General features: G+C 36.1%; 1 long non-coding RNA gene across 3 annotated transcripts in view; it reads right to left on the reverse strand.

Annotated features, from left to right (window-relative positions):
• Positions 1-11,591: 11,591 nt before the first annotated feature.
• The window catches only part of LOC140633585 (uncharacterized), a 40,706-nt gene continuing 35,963 nt past the window's right edge, over positions 11,592-16,334 (reverse strand). The window contains exons 3-6 of one of the 3 annotated variants that reach the window (XR_012031167.1): positions 14,529-14,619; positions 13,548-13,638; positions 12,992-13,088; positions 11,592-12,018 (exon numbers count right to left, since the gene is read on the reverse strand). This is a non-coding gene — a long non-coding RNA (uncharacterized lncRNA). Of the gene's footprint in view, positions 12,019-12,991; positions 13,639-14,528; positions 14,620-16,334 lie in introns of all 3 variants that reach the window. The other 2 variants (XR_012031165.1, XR_012031166.1) reach the window with 2 other exon arrangements.

The following is a 16,334-nucleotide window of genomic DNA, read 5'->3' on the forward strand; positions in this document are numbered from 1 at the left end:
TAGTATGTTTACCTCAACCTGATAATCCTAGTAAAACATAATGAAAGTCATATATAAAAAAACCCACAGCTAACATTGTACCCAAGAATGAAGAATGGAAAGCTTTTCTTCTAAGATCAAGAACAAGACAAGGATGTCCACTCTCACCATAGTATTGGAAGTTTTAGCCATAGCAATCAGAAAAGAAGAAGAATTAAGAGTCATTCATATTGGTAAAGAAGAAATTAAACCATCACTATTTGCAGATCACATGATACTATACACAGAAAACTGACAACTTTACCAAAAAACTACTATAATAAATGAGTTCAGTAAAGTTACAGGATATAAATCTAACACTCAGAAATCAATAGCTTTTCTATATGCTAGTAAAAAAAAGAGCAGAAAAATGAACTTTAAAAAATAGCACAATTAAAAAAATAGCACAATTTACAATTGCACCAAAAACAATAAAATAATGAACCAAATAAATAACCCAAGAAGTAAAAGGCCGATACTTCACAAACTATAAAACAGTAGTGAAAGAAATTGAAGCTGACACCTACATATGAAAGATATTCCATGCTGATGGTTTAAAAGAATATTGCTAAAATGTCCATATTATCCAAAGCAATCTATATATTCAATGCAATCTCTACTAAAATATCAACAGTATTTTTCTTTTTTTTTCTTTTTTTTACCAGCAGCATTTTTCACAGAACTAGAATCAATCTTGTAAAAGAACAACAAAGCTGCAAGTATCACAATCTCATATTTCAAGATAGACTGCAAAGCTACAGTCATCAGAACAGTGTGGTACTGGCATAAAAATAGACACAGAAAAAAATAGACACAGAAAAAAAATAGACACAGAAATCAATGGAACAGAAAAGAGTCCAGAAATAGCCCATATGGTGATATGATCAATTAGTCTATGAAAGTGAGGCAAGAATATACAATAGGGAAAAGATAGTCTATTTAATAAATGGTGCTGGGAAAACTGGACAGCAACATGCAAAAGAATCAAACTGGACCACCATCATATACCATACACAAAAATAAACTCACAATAGATTGAAGAACTAAATGTTAGACCTGAAACCATAAAGAGTCTAGACAACACAGGCAGTAATTTCTCTGACATTGGACATAGCAACATTTTTCTAGGTATGTCTCCCAAGGCAAGGGACACAAAGCAAAAATAAACTATTGTGAGTACATCAAAATAAAAAGCTTTTTGCACAGCAAAGGAAACCATCAACAAAACAAAAGACAATCTACCAAATAGGAGAAAGTATTTGCAAATGATTTATCTAGGCTAAGGGGCTAATATCCAAAATATATAAGAACTTCTACACTTAACACCGATAAAACAAACGGATTTAAAAAATGGGCAAAGGATCTGAATAGACAATTTTTCTAAAGACTACATACAGATGGCCAACAGATATCTGAAAAGATGACCGACATCATTAATCATCCAGAAAATGCAAATCAAAACCACAAAGAGATACCACCTTACACTTGTTAGAATGGCTAAAATAAAGAAGAGAAGGAACAACAATTGTTGTCAGGGATGTAGAGAATAAGGAACCCTCATACACTGTTAGTGGGAATGTAAAGTCGTGTAGCTATTGTGGAAATAGGTATGGAGTTTCCAAAAAAAATCAGAAATAGAAATACCAAAGGATCCAATAATGCCACTATTGGGTACTTATCTAAAGAAAACAGAAACACTAATTCTAAAAGATATATGCACACTTATCTTTACTGCAGCATTATTTACAATAACCAAGATATGGAAGCAATGTAAGTGTCTATCAAGAAACAAATAGATAAGGAAGATGTACTCTGTGTGTGTGTGTGATGGAATATTACACAACCATAAAAAGGATGTGATCATGTCATTTGTGACAACATGGATGGACCTAGAGGGTATTATGCTAAGTGAAATAAGTTAGAGTTATACCATAAGTAGAACTGATAGTTGCCAGAGATGGAGGTGGAGGGTTGGGCAAAATGAATGAAGGACAGCAGGAGATTATGAATGAATAAGTCACAGGCAGAAAAGGCACAGTGTAAGGAATAGTCAGGGGTAGTGTAATAGCAATTTAGGGTGACAGATGGTGCCTACACTTTGAACATAGCATAATGTAGAAACTTGTCAAAGCACTATCTTGTACACTTCAAGCTTATGCCACACTGTATGTCAACTGTACTCAAATTTTTAAAAAACCTTAAAAAAATGTTTCATTATATTTATTGTGGAATGCTTATGTGACTAATATGCCTCTCCACTAGATTTTAAACTCCATGAGATTAAAAATCAGATCTGATTTTGTTCTCCAGAGTGCACTCAGCACTTATCTCATTCCTGGACTCATTATAAACACTCAGTAATTATTTGTTAAGTGACTAAATTTTTAAAAATGAATAAACCTATCATGACAGAAGGTGACAGACATATGCTATTTTATACAAAGGCTGTTCACCCACGGGAGGGCAGGTTTTCTTCTCCTTCATCAGTGCACAAGAGAGAGCACTTGCGCTCAAAGGGATCTTATAGTCTATCTAGAATTTCTGTATCTTTCATCTTTTTATCATAGTTAAGGGATTTTTTTACATTTTATGCTTCCATTAATTTTTTTAACTGAATTAGCCAACATATATACATCATTAGTTTCAGGTGTAGTGTTCATTTATTTATCTGTTGTGAATAACACCCAGTGCTCATCACATCACGTGCCCTCCTTAATGCCCATCACCCAATTACCCATCTCCCTAACCTCCTCCCCTCCATCAACTCAGTTTCTTTCCCATAGTTAAGAGACATGGCTTCCCTCCCTTCCCCTATGATCCTCTGCACTTTTCTTATATTCCACACATAAGCAAAACTATATAATTGTCTTTCTCTGATTGGCTTATTTCACTCAACCTAATACCTGCCAGTTCCATCCACATCAATGTAAATGAAAAGTATTGATCCCTTGTGATGGCTGAGAAATATTCCATTGTATATACATATACATATATATCACATCTTTATCCATTCATCTGCTGATGGACATCTCAACTCTCTCCAGCTGGGCTTTATAGACATTGTTGCTATGGCACAATGCATGGGGTGCGTGCCCCTTCAGATCACTACATTTGTATCTTTGGGGTAAATACCTACTGGTGCAATTGTTAGTCTTTCTAAGGCATACTAGAATACACAGAAAATAACAGAGTCATAGACAATCAAAATGCCATTCTGCTTTGGGCCATATGCCTTCATTCTAAACTACATACATGCCTACACTCGCACGCACATATGGTCTGTCTTATTCACTCACAAAGATACCCAAAGAGAATATTAAATTTTCCCCGATTTTTCCAAGACTCAGATGCATATTTCATCAATATTTATTCATATCCCCACTGTACTGATTCTCAAGGAAGTAAATGGTATTTAGTAAGGAAAGAAGAAGCAACTTCGAAAGAAAAAATAACACTCACATCAGGCTCACCACCATCCCCCAATTATACTTGTCATCTTTCTAGACACTGTGTCCAACATCTCCTCCAGTTTTCTATGCTACGGTATATTAGCAAAAAGGTCCCACAGTTGGATTAATTGGATCAACGCTGAAGTTTTCATTTGCTATGTGAGTTTAACAAATTAATCTGGCATATAATGAAATATTGTGTAACAGTTTCAGAATGGATATTGCAAATACTGCCTTGTTCAATTACTGTCAAAATGCACATACAGGAAAAATATGAAAATCTGAACATATAATTGCAGACTTAATTACCACTCTGTGCTAACCAGAGGCAATCATACTAAATTTGTCAAAGCATTTAAACTAGTTATAAAGTCTCTATATAATTCCAAGAAATAGGAACACATGACCAAATACAACATAGACTTACTGAGTCTTATTTTCCTTGAGTTGTGAGGATGGCACAAGAAATGGCAATTAAAACCAGAGACAGAGAGTAGGGGAGGTAGGGAAATGTTAATCAAAGGGTACCAAGTTTTAGTTATATAGGATAAGTAATTTCTAGAGATTTACAGCATGGTGACTATAGCTAATAATATGGTGCCTTATACTAGAAATTTCCTAAGACAATAGATCTTAAATGTTCTCTACATACACAGACACACATCTTAAATTTTCTCTTCTTAATCAAATGATCATCCTAAAATTTAACATGGAAAGAACACATACACTGAGCCCAACAGGCCTGACTTATCCTGTCTCTCGCTCTGTATCCTTAGGCAAATCACGTCATCTCTCTGAGCTACATTTTTCTTAGATGTAAGATTGATAATATCTATTTCACGGGGTTGTTATATATGTGATGATGACAATAATAGCAATAATAACAATAACATAGGGAAGGAGCCAGGATCTGGCCTCACAACTATCTACTATGGTGGGATAGTTTTGGAGATACAGACCAAACACTTCGGCAGATGGAAGGGTTTCCATCCAACAGAAAAATACTCACAAGCACACCTAAAAACACTGGCATCGCCTGTCCTTTGGTTATTAGTTGGGATGCAAAAGTGGAGCAAGCTTATTAGTTGTATACCTAACATGAGGTTCTTCTGTAATTCTCTCCTCAGCCTCTGTGAACAGCAGCTGCTTCTTGAGGCAGTCTGGAGTTTGGCAGAGAGAGATCTGAGGATGTAGTATCTCAGAAAGAGGAACTAGCCTTTGGATTCATTTGCCAAACTGGAGTCACAAAGCAAGCTAGACATCTGCAGATTTCTCCAGTGTGAACAACTGTAGTGTACCCTGGTTTGGCTCAGGGTAATGAATTATGAATTTAAACTGTTGAAAAATGAAAAGCCATAAAAAAAAACTGGCACCTGGCAAATACCTACTATGTGCCAGGAACTTCTGTTACCACATTTTCATCTGTGGAATAGGAATGGCAATAAAATAGCAACAAGCAAGCAGGCAAAAGAATGGTCAGACAAGGAATTTTCATTGGACAAAAACTATGAGCTTGTATAATTTAATAGTTTACAGAGTGCTTAAATGTACATTATCTCACTTGAATTACCTTGAGCATTGTGATTATGAACATGTGTATGTGTATAATTATGTGTATGAAATTTAGCAATCCTGTCATTTGTCCTCAAAGATGGACTATTCACTTACTAATGATCATTGATTGAATGCCTACTAGGTCTCACATACTGTTTTAAGCACTAGAATACAGATATGAACAAGACAATGATCCTGCTCTAAGGAGGCTGACATTGTAGTCATAGATATAAACAGCAAACATAGGTGAGCTACAAAAACAAAAATGCAACATACAACACAGAAAAAGTGTGTGTCTATTTTAGATTGGGTGGTAAACAAAGGACTCTTGAAGAGACAGCATGTGAACAAGTACCGAAGTACATGTTTGCATGTCCAAGAATGGTCTCATTCCTACATACCCTGTAAATTTTTTTGTAATTGAAGTAGAGTTGACACACAATGTTACATATAGTGCTTCACAAAGTCTACTCATTTCCTGATTAAATATCGGTGATATTTTAGATCAGTTAACAATCAAGATGCCTTAAGTGACCATTTATGTCGATCTTCCTCCTCACACCTTCACCAGAGCAAGTACTACATATAACCACTATGATCTACTTTACTAAAAGCAACAGTTTGCACTAGAATATTACTTCACGCTCTCAGAGATTTTCACATCTTTTTTTCCTTTGATTCTGAGAAATGGATATGTTTATCTGTGGTGCAAGTGAAGAAAGTGTGCTTGCCTCCTGTCAGACAGCAAGTGAGTGACTCATTCTCAAGACTGGTGACTTCTAGTTCCATGCCTTTTCCAGAATATACTTCTAGCAGAGAACACTCCATTTAACTAACATGTATTAAGTCTCTAGAGTGTTTTTTCTCATTGCTAGTAAATAGAGATTACTCAATGATGAAGATATGATATTTGCCTTATCAAGCTCCTATTCTAGTTGGGAAAACATTTAAATTCTAACATATAAAATTGTTAGAAAAGTGTAACATCTCAAGGAGTAAGAGTATTTACTATAGCAAAAGGAAATGGCAAAGCAGTGTTTCATGAGGGCAGGGTTTAATCTAGGCATTGAAGGAGGAATGGAGGTATACCAAAGACACAATGAAGCCAGGGGTTGATCCAGAGGAAAAATGACTAAACAGAAACAAGGACAATGATGAGTTAGCAAAGCAGCAATCTGACTCTTGTGACTGAGACTGAGAGTTGAGAATAACTGGAGAAAGGCAGAGGATGAGTTCTGTAAAGTAAGCAGGAGCTGAACTGTCAATGGTACTGAATGGTCAGCTAAGAAATCGGGACTTTGTTCTGTCTGAAATGGAAGTCACTGGTGCATGGAGAGCTGTGAGTAACAATAGACCATCAATAACTTCAAAAAGAAGTTTTCTGGAGTTAGAAAATGCACTGAAGCCAGGCATGGCTGGTGGCAGGAAAGCACTAGTAATAGTTGTAATCACCCAAGGAGAAACACAGCTGTCCAGAACTAGGACATGCCAATTACTAAGAAGAGGAGCACTCTATTGTGTGTGGAGAAATAATGGGAAGAGGAGAAAGCAAATATCTAGACATCTTATCTTTATCAAAGCCCTCTCCAGGTCCTGGTCTTGAAAAGTGTACACTGGTTTGTTTTATTTGGAAGTTAACTCCCTAAAAGAGCACTGAAGCCCTGAGCTTAAATTCTGCTTGAGAGTCCATTTATATTCAGCCACTGGGAGAGCTCTTGGATATACCTCATGTGGATGATGATCATTTGTTGCTTGTTTCCAGAGCATTAATAAACACATCGGAAGCCAGAAACCATCCTGCAGTGCATGCATATTGTCGTCTAACCTTGTGTATGTTGACGAAGCCTGAGCAAGACACCTCCTGGTTCCCACCTTGAGTTGTTATGCTAGGTTTCCAGCTTTGGACTGTTTTGATTTAGACTTAAAGGCATTGCCCACTCCTTCATTTACTTTCTCTCTCCTAAAAGACACTGCTTTGACAAATGAGGTAATTGCTGTTTACTTCTGGCTAGTGTCAAAAGCCTCATTTTGCTGGTCACGTGTGAATCAGGCGCTTCCCCCAAAGGGTAAAGACAGAGAACTCTAACCTTGATAATTGAAGAAAAGGGCTAGAAAACTATTTGCCAAGTCTCATCCTGTACTGGGAGTGTGACTCATCTCAAAGCAGTCCCCACTCATCTCAAGCCAAGAGAAAAGTAACGACTGAGGAATCTGGAAGGCTCTTGCTCATGCTGATTTGTAGTTCCCTGTACACTGCATCAGCAAAGCATCTCCCCAGATTCTGCAAAGCCTCTGGGCTGTATTTGGAAATACAAATTCCTTTCTCAGATATAGAAAAGGAACCAATGGTTCCTGGATCAACAGAACTTTTATGTAGATGCGGGATAAGTCTAAACACCTACCCTAACTTTCTAACCAACATCTACTCTGCAAGTTCTACTCTTAAACTTTTTATAACAAAAATAACCTAATCCAAAGGATCCAGATTCGAATCTTAGCTCTACAACTTGCTGGCCATGTGACTTTGAGAACGTGTCTTTAAGCCAGTTCCTCAGTAAAAGGATGATAATAGTAGAAACAATTACACAGTGTTACAAAAAATTAGACAACAAAATATAAGGCACTTAGTATACTAGCTGGCACATAACAAGTGTTCAGTAAATGTCTGCTAGTATATTACTGTTATCCTCATTATTATATTATCAATATTCCAATATCCATCTCTTTTTGTGCTATTCCTCTATTCTAGTAGTTAAAAGCCTCAGTTATATCAGAAAGGGAGACAGAACATAAAGACTCCTAACTCTGGGAAACGAACTAGGGGTGGTGGAAGGAGAGGGGGCAGGGGATGGGGGTGAATGGATGATGGGCACTGAGGGCGGCACTTGACGGGATGAGCACTGGGTGTTATTCTGTAGTTGGCAAATTGAACACCAATAAAAAATAAATTTATTATTTTTAAAAAAAGCCTCAGTTGTAGGATTAGCACTCTAATCTCACCTAGGCCATTCATTAGGTGTGTGATAAGTCTTCTTTCTCAGCAATAAGGATGTCAGTAAGAATACTTACTCATAGAGTTTGGGGAAAGATTAAATAATAGACTTAAGACAATTAGATGGGTCTTGACACATGGTACATTTTCAATTTATACCATTATAGTCATTATCTCCATCAGTATCATCACTATTTTCAACACCATCTCAGTTTAATTGCACACACACCTGGGATAAGTTCCATAATATCATGTATGTGAATGGAACAGCACAGAAGGCCCTACTCTTATCTTTCTACAAATTATTCCTTATGACCCCTGTCCCTAAGGATTTGAGGGAATCTAGGCCTAAGTTGGAGTTTTACTTTCAATTCTGATACCATCACCAAACAAGGGAATATGGAAAAGGAATCTTTACACAGTTGATCTCATTATAATGACATCAGATGGAGAACCCTATGTAACAATTGGGAAGGCCTGAGAGAAAATGTCAAAGCCACTCGATGTTTATGTTGTCTCTAGTATTATGAATAGTGAAAATCAAAGAAGGAATCTAAGGTAGAAGAACCCTCTTTAGGCAGGCTAGAAATAAAGGCTTTACTAGGTATTATACACTTTTTCAATATTTTATAGATACTAACTCACTTCCTTTCAAAATTAGCCCTAAGAGCATACAATTATTAGCCCCAAGTGTGATTTAGGCTTCAAGGGAGTAAGTGACGTATCCAAGGGTACCCAGTTTTTAGACACAGCACTGACTAACTGCCATCTTAAAAACTTAAAAAGTATATAAATCTGCTCAAGCTAGATATTATCAGAGCCAGATGAAAAAAGTGGCATATTCAATCAACAATGCCTCATGGATCTTTGTATTTAAGGTTTCAAATATGTGTATATTGGAAAATACCTGATTCTCTATTGCTACTCAAAGCAAGCATCCATATGACCAACTGATTGGATGTCTCTTTCCATTTGCAAGTCTTAGATGCACACAAAGTGATTCAGACTGCCTTGAACAGGCTGTCAACTAATGAGCTTACTAGAATAGAAGTATTCAATTGAACACTTCATAGAAGTATTCACGTACCAGTTGATGGATGCCATGACTGGGAAGATTCTATAGGGGGTAGGAATTTGGACTCCAATTTTTTATTTAATTTCCAATATGCCAGAGTATTTACTATAGCAAAAGGATATGGCAAAGTTACTAATCATGAACAAATGTATATTGCTATGAAAGAAAACAACAAAGCAGATAAAGGTCCTTTGATTCATTCACTGTTACATTTGGAAGGTAAGAATTTTACACTAAACAAGGTGATACCCAAGGGAAAAAGAGGCAAGCATTTCTCAAATTGTGTTCCATGATGCACAACCATCTCTCCTTCAAATGAGTTTCTTGAGAAACACAGGAAATAGGTATTTATAATTATAAATAGTAAAAAGAAAATTAAACCTATTTTTAAGAACCTCAACCACATGACTTTGCTGAACATTTGACCTATTATTGGTAGGTATTGAAAGTATCTAAAAAGGGACTAGCATGGAAATAATTTTACCCAAGCTATTTGATCATAAAGCCTTTTACCAGAACAGTTTGGGAAAACACGGGTGCTCTAGAACATGCATGGGCCATAGAGTAAGCCAAGTGATCCTGCCTCCTCCCTTACCAGTTAACTACTTAGAATGAGTCCTCATTAAACTAACTAATGTACTTCAATTAAACAAGATAATAAATGAAATATAGCTGGGTCATTGCAGTAGTTGCCCGATAAAGGCTAGTTTCTTTTTTGTCCTAACCAAGTTGAGAAGATCAAGCTTACTTGTATTGCAAAAGTGATTGAACATCCCGTGCTCTGTTATTTTACCTATAAAAAAGTCTCTTAAAAAAAAAAGTCTCTATTAGGTAACAAAGTATCTCCAACCTGGAAATGGAGCCAGCTCATTATGTGAGGTGACTTTAAAGACTTTCTCCCTATTAAATCCGTCATTCTGTCAGTATTTTTCTGTTTTTGTATTCTAAGACTAAGGTTTAATATTTGTCTAAGATCTTATTTGTCTGACAGAGTTTCCAGGACACCTTTGACATAAGACCTTTTCTCTGGTCAACAGTTAGCAAGTTCATCTCTGCTATTCCACTGAATTATAGACCCTGCATAGCTTCAGGACTCCCAGAGGCCTTATTTCTAATAAAGTCATATGTGGCTTCTCCTGCTACATATCTCCTTTAAATGTAATTGATTTAATCATACTTGAACGTGTTATCATCTCAACTTTGCTCTTCATTCAAATGGCTGTCTCTGACCATCAGTTTCATTTTTTTCCTTTGCATCTCACATTTTCAGACCTTTTGGTGATCATGTCCCTCACAACCCCCTCACAATGTAGATAGTTTCAATTACTAACTTGCTGTAGTCCAAAGAACTGAAGTGACTTGCCCAGGATCACACAGCTCACTAAGAACAAGTGATACTTAGCCCATGTGCTCCCCACATAGCATAGTCCTCAGGCATCAGAAAAACGAAATTCAATTCAATAAACATATTTAGGACCTCATATGTACTAGGCATGTAACAGCAGATTTTATTGCTCTCTCCAATATAAGGAGATTTTTTGTATTATTTTTAAAAGGGCAAATGTCCTGAACTTATTTACCAAGAGCTATTCTCACAATTGCTTAATTTCAAAGGAAAGAAGTCCTCTAGGGCATGAGAAGAAGTTGATTGGAAGCAACGATGAGATATGTGCATAATTTCATAGCTGCCAATATTCTACAGATCCCATTTTGACCCCTTCAGGGAAAAGATCTTACTCTAAAGATGAAGCAAATGGCCTCAGCCATTCATCATAACCAATTGTTTGAGTCATTTCTTCCAGAACAATAGCTTATTTCCCTTTATCGTTCTTCTTTAGTTCTAACATGTGACATAGTACAATCTAAGAATGGGCTAAGTTATGTGCACATCCATATGCCTGTATGGTATTTAAAGGCTTGATATTTAAAGGGCTTGACATTTCCATTACAACCAATTCCTCTGAAACCAATTTTAGGGGCTAAGATGGCAGACCAGCCCCTCGCCTCACATCTAATCAAGGTTAGTTAAATGTGCAGTGGAAAAATACCACAAAGTTTGTGTTGGCCTGGCTTCCACAGTGTATGTCTCATTGACCAAAACAAAGCTCTTTAGAAATGAAGACAGTAAAAAGACCTGTGGTTCTCTCAACTGCTCTGTTAAAGGAGGCTAAGGGACAGCTCCACAAAAAGAAATGGGTTTGAAAATTGCTGATGCATCCTTTATCACTGCAATTTCCACAAGGTTATAAAAGTCATGCTTGGATAAAATCTTGAAAGTGCCAAAGCAATGATCTAAGAAATGAATGCAGATAAGCCTTCCCCGTTTTAAATTACGAGCAGTGGGACTGGAATAGAAATGGTATCAGTGCCGAAGAATCTAAAATTAAGTATGTGAGTTTGCTCATTTGTATACAAAAGGACAGTAAATCATTTTATGGACATAATGAGTTTGAAACACAGCTGCCAAGAACTCTCAACCTTGGCGATGTTGGTTGGCACTGGTGAAAAAGGGTCTTTATTTCTCCGTGATTTTGCAAAATATTCTAACATGCCATTGCTTCAAGTCACTCTCTTGTTAATTTCACATGTGGGGACAGAAGCTGGGGTTTGTTTTCTGTGTCTTTAGCCATCAGGAAAGAGAGAAAAATATGGTGCCATCTTTCTTGCAGTCCATAGAGAACAGGCTAGTTCTGTGAAGTTCAAGGCAATTAACTTGGTCCTGGCCCCTTGGAGGCTATAATGAAATATTTGCTTTCATGCCCACATGAAAATAAGAACACAGCTATCTTTTCAAGGCTTAAAAAATAATAAAATGACTCAAAGGGTGAATAAAAGAAAATGTATTTTGTATCTCTTTTCCGGTTCCTTTTGGTTTATATTTCATGAGCATATGAGTCCATGAAGGATTTCTGAGCATTTTCAGAGGAAGCCTAAATGGAAAAAAAAAAAAAAAAAAGTAAGTAGAAATTATAAAAATTTTGTTGTGGAGGGGAAAATTTTAAAATTTCAAGTTTTACTGAAATTTTTTTAACAAAATAACACAAATATTATATAAATTACTTGTAGAAAATTGATTTAGAAAAAGAAGGAATTCAAAACAAGAAAATTAAAGTCAACTGTAAAGCCAGAGATAACTACTAGTGCATTTGTGAAAGAAAGTTTTCTATGCATAGTTTTTCCTTAACAAAATTGCATGAAACCATCCACATGGTTTTGTAATCTGCATGTTTTACTCAGTGACTTGATCCTCAAGAAACAAAAAGGCGTGAAATTTTTGAAGGGACCTTGGGGCAAGAGAAAGGAAGGCAGAAAACCAGGCAGTATGGATTCTATCACCTGATTAAATGGAAAAACCATCTTTTGAACTCTTAACTATCTAATTGCAATTCTGAGTGTGTCTTCAAATTGGGGAGTGCAATAAGAGGACAGAGGAGTTACATTAACAATAAGTAAGACTAAATTTATTTTAAACTCGATCTGGCTGACCTTTTTCTAATTCAAAACAGTGAGCACATTCCCTGAATAGGTTAAGGTTCAGTGCTCAATATGGTGGCTATTAACCACACACAGTCACTTACATGTAAATTAATTGAAATTAAATTATATTAAAATTTTAGTTCTAAATCATGCCAGCCACATTTCAAGCACTCAATAGCTACAGGTGACAAGTGGTCACAGCATTGGACAGGGCAGATTATAGAATGTTTCCATGACAGAAGATTCTATCACATAGCACCGGTTTAAAGTGCTCAGCTACTAAAATATCTGTAGTACCAGAAGAGGGTATATAGTTGTGTATGTTACCCTGTATGCCATCATTCATGAGACTTTTTAATTCTGGCAATAGTTGGTGTTAGATTATTCCTACTTTCATTTATCCTTGCTTATAATTCATGGAGTTACCTGGAGAAATATGAAAGCCTCCTTGCCTGGATGGATGGATGGTCCTGTGCTCAGTGGCATCCAAAGACAGAGGAGTGATTTCAGCAACCAATCTTTCCTGTGCGAAGTTTATTGATATGAGGACACAGTTATGAGCTTCCATGAATGAAGCAAATTTTTGAAGCCCTTGTTAAAGAAAAGATTTATAAAGGCCATTTCCTGCTCAAAAGCACATACTCCATCAGCAGAAAGCCTCACTGCATAACTCAGTACACAGGACAGCATCACCACAAATCATCTTGACCAATCATATAAAAGGCCTCCAGGGAACCCGAGAGCAACCTTACCTGCAAGAATCAGAATTACTAAACACTGGGCTTCTGAGGGTGTAGAGGCAATAAAAACAGAAAACCAGACCCAGCCAGAGTGAGGAGTCACCCTCTTCAGAGGAGGAGTCACCTCATCAGAGATAAAAGGATGACCAAGCCAAACTACTTTCTCTTCCAAGTTCTCCCTCCATTGGAGCAAGGCTGCCTGGCAGTAACGGGGATTTTCAAACACTTTGATGTGTCCTCACCTCTCCCACGTAAAACAGAACTGTTTTGTAGCCAGAGATTTGCTCCTTGTCTTTTGCAGAAAGTCAGCAGTGCTTTTATAATGGGAGAGATCTAAGTGGTAAACAGAGCTAAGGTGAGTTACTCATAGAACATCTATTACCAGTCCTTGAACAGTTTATTTTGAGGATGCGCACACAGCCAAGAAACCACCAACATATGAGTACCTGAATGGAAATGAAATTTCCCAAATTGTGTGCAACAAACCATTCATGGCAGAAACATCCACAAATTTGCTTAAAACGAAATCAGGTTTTTGACCCCATCTAGAACAATTACATAAGCATCTGGGACAGGAGCCAAGAATCAGTATTTTAATGCACACTGAAATTTGAGGATCATTGCACCAGGAGACAAATCTGCTTCCTCCTACTCCACCCCTCCCTTGCCTTTCTTCCTCCTCTATGCCTTTCTCCTCTTCCTCTTTCTCAGATTAAAAAGAATATACTCCAAAACATGGGAAGAGTTTTACATCTGTCATTTAATACGTTTTAACAATGAAGGCATTAATATTTGTTGAATCATAATATTAGCAAAAATGTTTATAATACTGGAACTCTAGCAAATAATGAATACCTCATAATTGTAATATGGTTAATTATGATGAACCCACTCTATAGTTTTATGTATTTATTAAATTTTATGTTTGCACAAGATTCTTACTAATGTAAGAGAAAGCACACTGTCAAGTGAAAAAACAGCTTACAGTATTATTTATCAGGTACGTTCACAACTATGGAAACTGTTAATAATACGTAAAAAAAAAAAAAGAAAAAAAAAGGTACAAAAAACAAAATGTTAGGAAAAGTAGTTGGCTCCCAGTAATGAAATTATGGGTTTGTTTGGGGTTTTTTAACTTATTTATTTCTATTATTCTTACTTTTCTCTATTCCCATTCAATTAGCATATTAAAAGATTATAATTAGTAGGAGGTGAGGTCCCACCTGGCTCACTCAGTCAGTACAGCATGCAATCAACTCTTGATCTGGGGGTTGTTGATCTGGAGTTCAAGCCTCATGTTGGGAGTACAGCATACTGGAAAAAATAAAACTATGCTAAAATACACTAATTTAAGATTCTACAATGCCTTCTCTATCATATATTGTACATATGGACCACACTGACCTGCATCTAAGCCTTAACGTGTATGTATGTAATTTATACATACTGCTTACAAATGTTGGAACTAGACTTCTAATTTTAATATCCTGCAAACTAGTTTCTATACATTCTCTTTAGCTGATTCTACCTGTATTTTCTATTATACATACATAAATTTTTTAAAAAAGAAAAAATAGTAAGGGGAAAGTAAAAAACTGTGGATTGCTTTATCTCAAAATCTGAAGCCTACCATTTTATAATAGAATTTGCACTTCCCCTCATACACAAGTATATGAAGTACTTGCTCACAGCAGCTCCTTGTGGCATTGTCCATAGAACAACTAAATAAATTATGGCACATTCACCCAAAGGAACACCCTCAGATGGTTGAGAAAGAGGAGTCATACAATGGGACAACAGACTGGGACGCCTATGAAGTCCAAGAAACTACGACTCTAGATCTAACTACCAAGCTACAGGAAATGTGCGAAATAGACAAACAAGCTAAATGACACCATAAGGAAGCAATCAGCCAAGCAATATATGATTGGGAGCCATTAGGAAAGACTTCATTTCTCCAAGAAGTGAGTGGCAAAAATGAAAGGGGATAAAGGGAGACTGGTATGAGACAAAAAGAGCATAAAGAGGCACAACAATCAAATGCAATATATGAATTGTGTGTGTAATTTGGTTTGAATAAATCAACTTTAAAAAGACATTTTTGATGCAATCAGAAAAACTCAAGTATGGATCAGCTTTTAGAAAATATTAAGGAATTAAATGTGATAATGGCATGGAGGGTTTTTTTTTTCAAAACATATCTTTTTTTAAACTGTAAAATATATGTAAAAATGCTTTGGATACTCTTTAAAACACCCATTTAAAAAGTCGTGAGAACAAAAAAAAAAAAAAAAGTCGTGAGAACAGATAAAACAAGTTCACAAAAGAGTTTGTTTCTAAAGCTGAGTGATAAGTATATGAGGATTCTTCATGCTATCACCTCCATTTGTTAAAAAACTTTGTTAAGGAAAGTTTTAAAGCAAAATAATGTCAATCTCTACATGATAATAATAAACATAATACAGTGATAGCAAATGAAATGATGTAATAGTACATGTTGATATGTTTGTTAACAGCACACAAAGCCTAGTACTTACTAATTACTATTATAATCATATTGTGTAGATTAGCTCACTTCATTTTCACAGTAACATTGTAAGAGAAGGAGGTACTTTTACAACCCCATTGTAAAGACAGGAAAACTAAAGCATTAAAAGGTTAAACAAATCCCCTAAGGTCACAGACCAGGTAAGAAGTAGAGCTGAGATTTAAACCCATATTTAAAAGAAAAAAAAACACCTGAACCACTGCTACTCATGGGATGCAAAATGATTCCAGGATATTTTATTAAGGGATTTAATCAAGGTACAGTCTCTTGTACAGAGTACTTTCCCCTTTTTGCTGTTTTGTGTATCTGTATGTGTTATATGTGCATTACGAAGTGTTTTTTTTTTCCTTCTCATTTTGTAAATAAGGCAAGAAATGATAAAGGTAATTCACTTTAGGAAAAAGAATCCAGGGGCTGCAGACATTCCATTTTTATGAATTCCTGTTCTTACTGTTTTGATTTTTTTAACCACATGCATAAA

Source organism: Canis lupus, chromosome 5 (assembly GCF_048164855.1).
Source record: "Canis lupus baileyi chromosome 5, mCanLup2.hap1, whole genome shotgun sequence".
Lineage (NCBI taxonomy): Eukaryota > Metazoa > Chordata > Mammalia > Carnivora > Canidae > Canis > Canis lupus.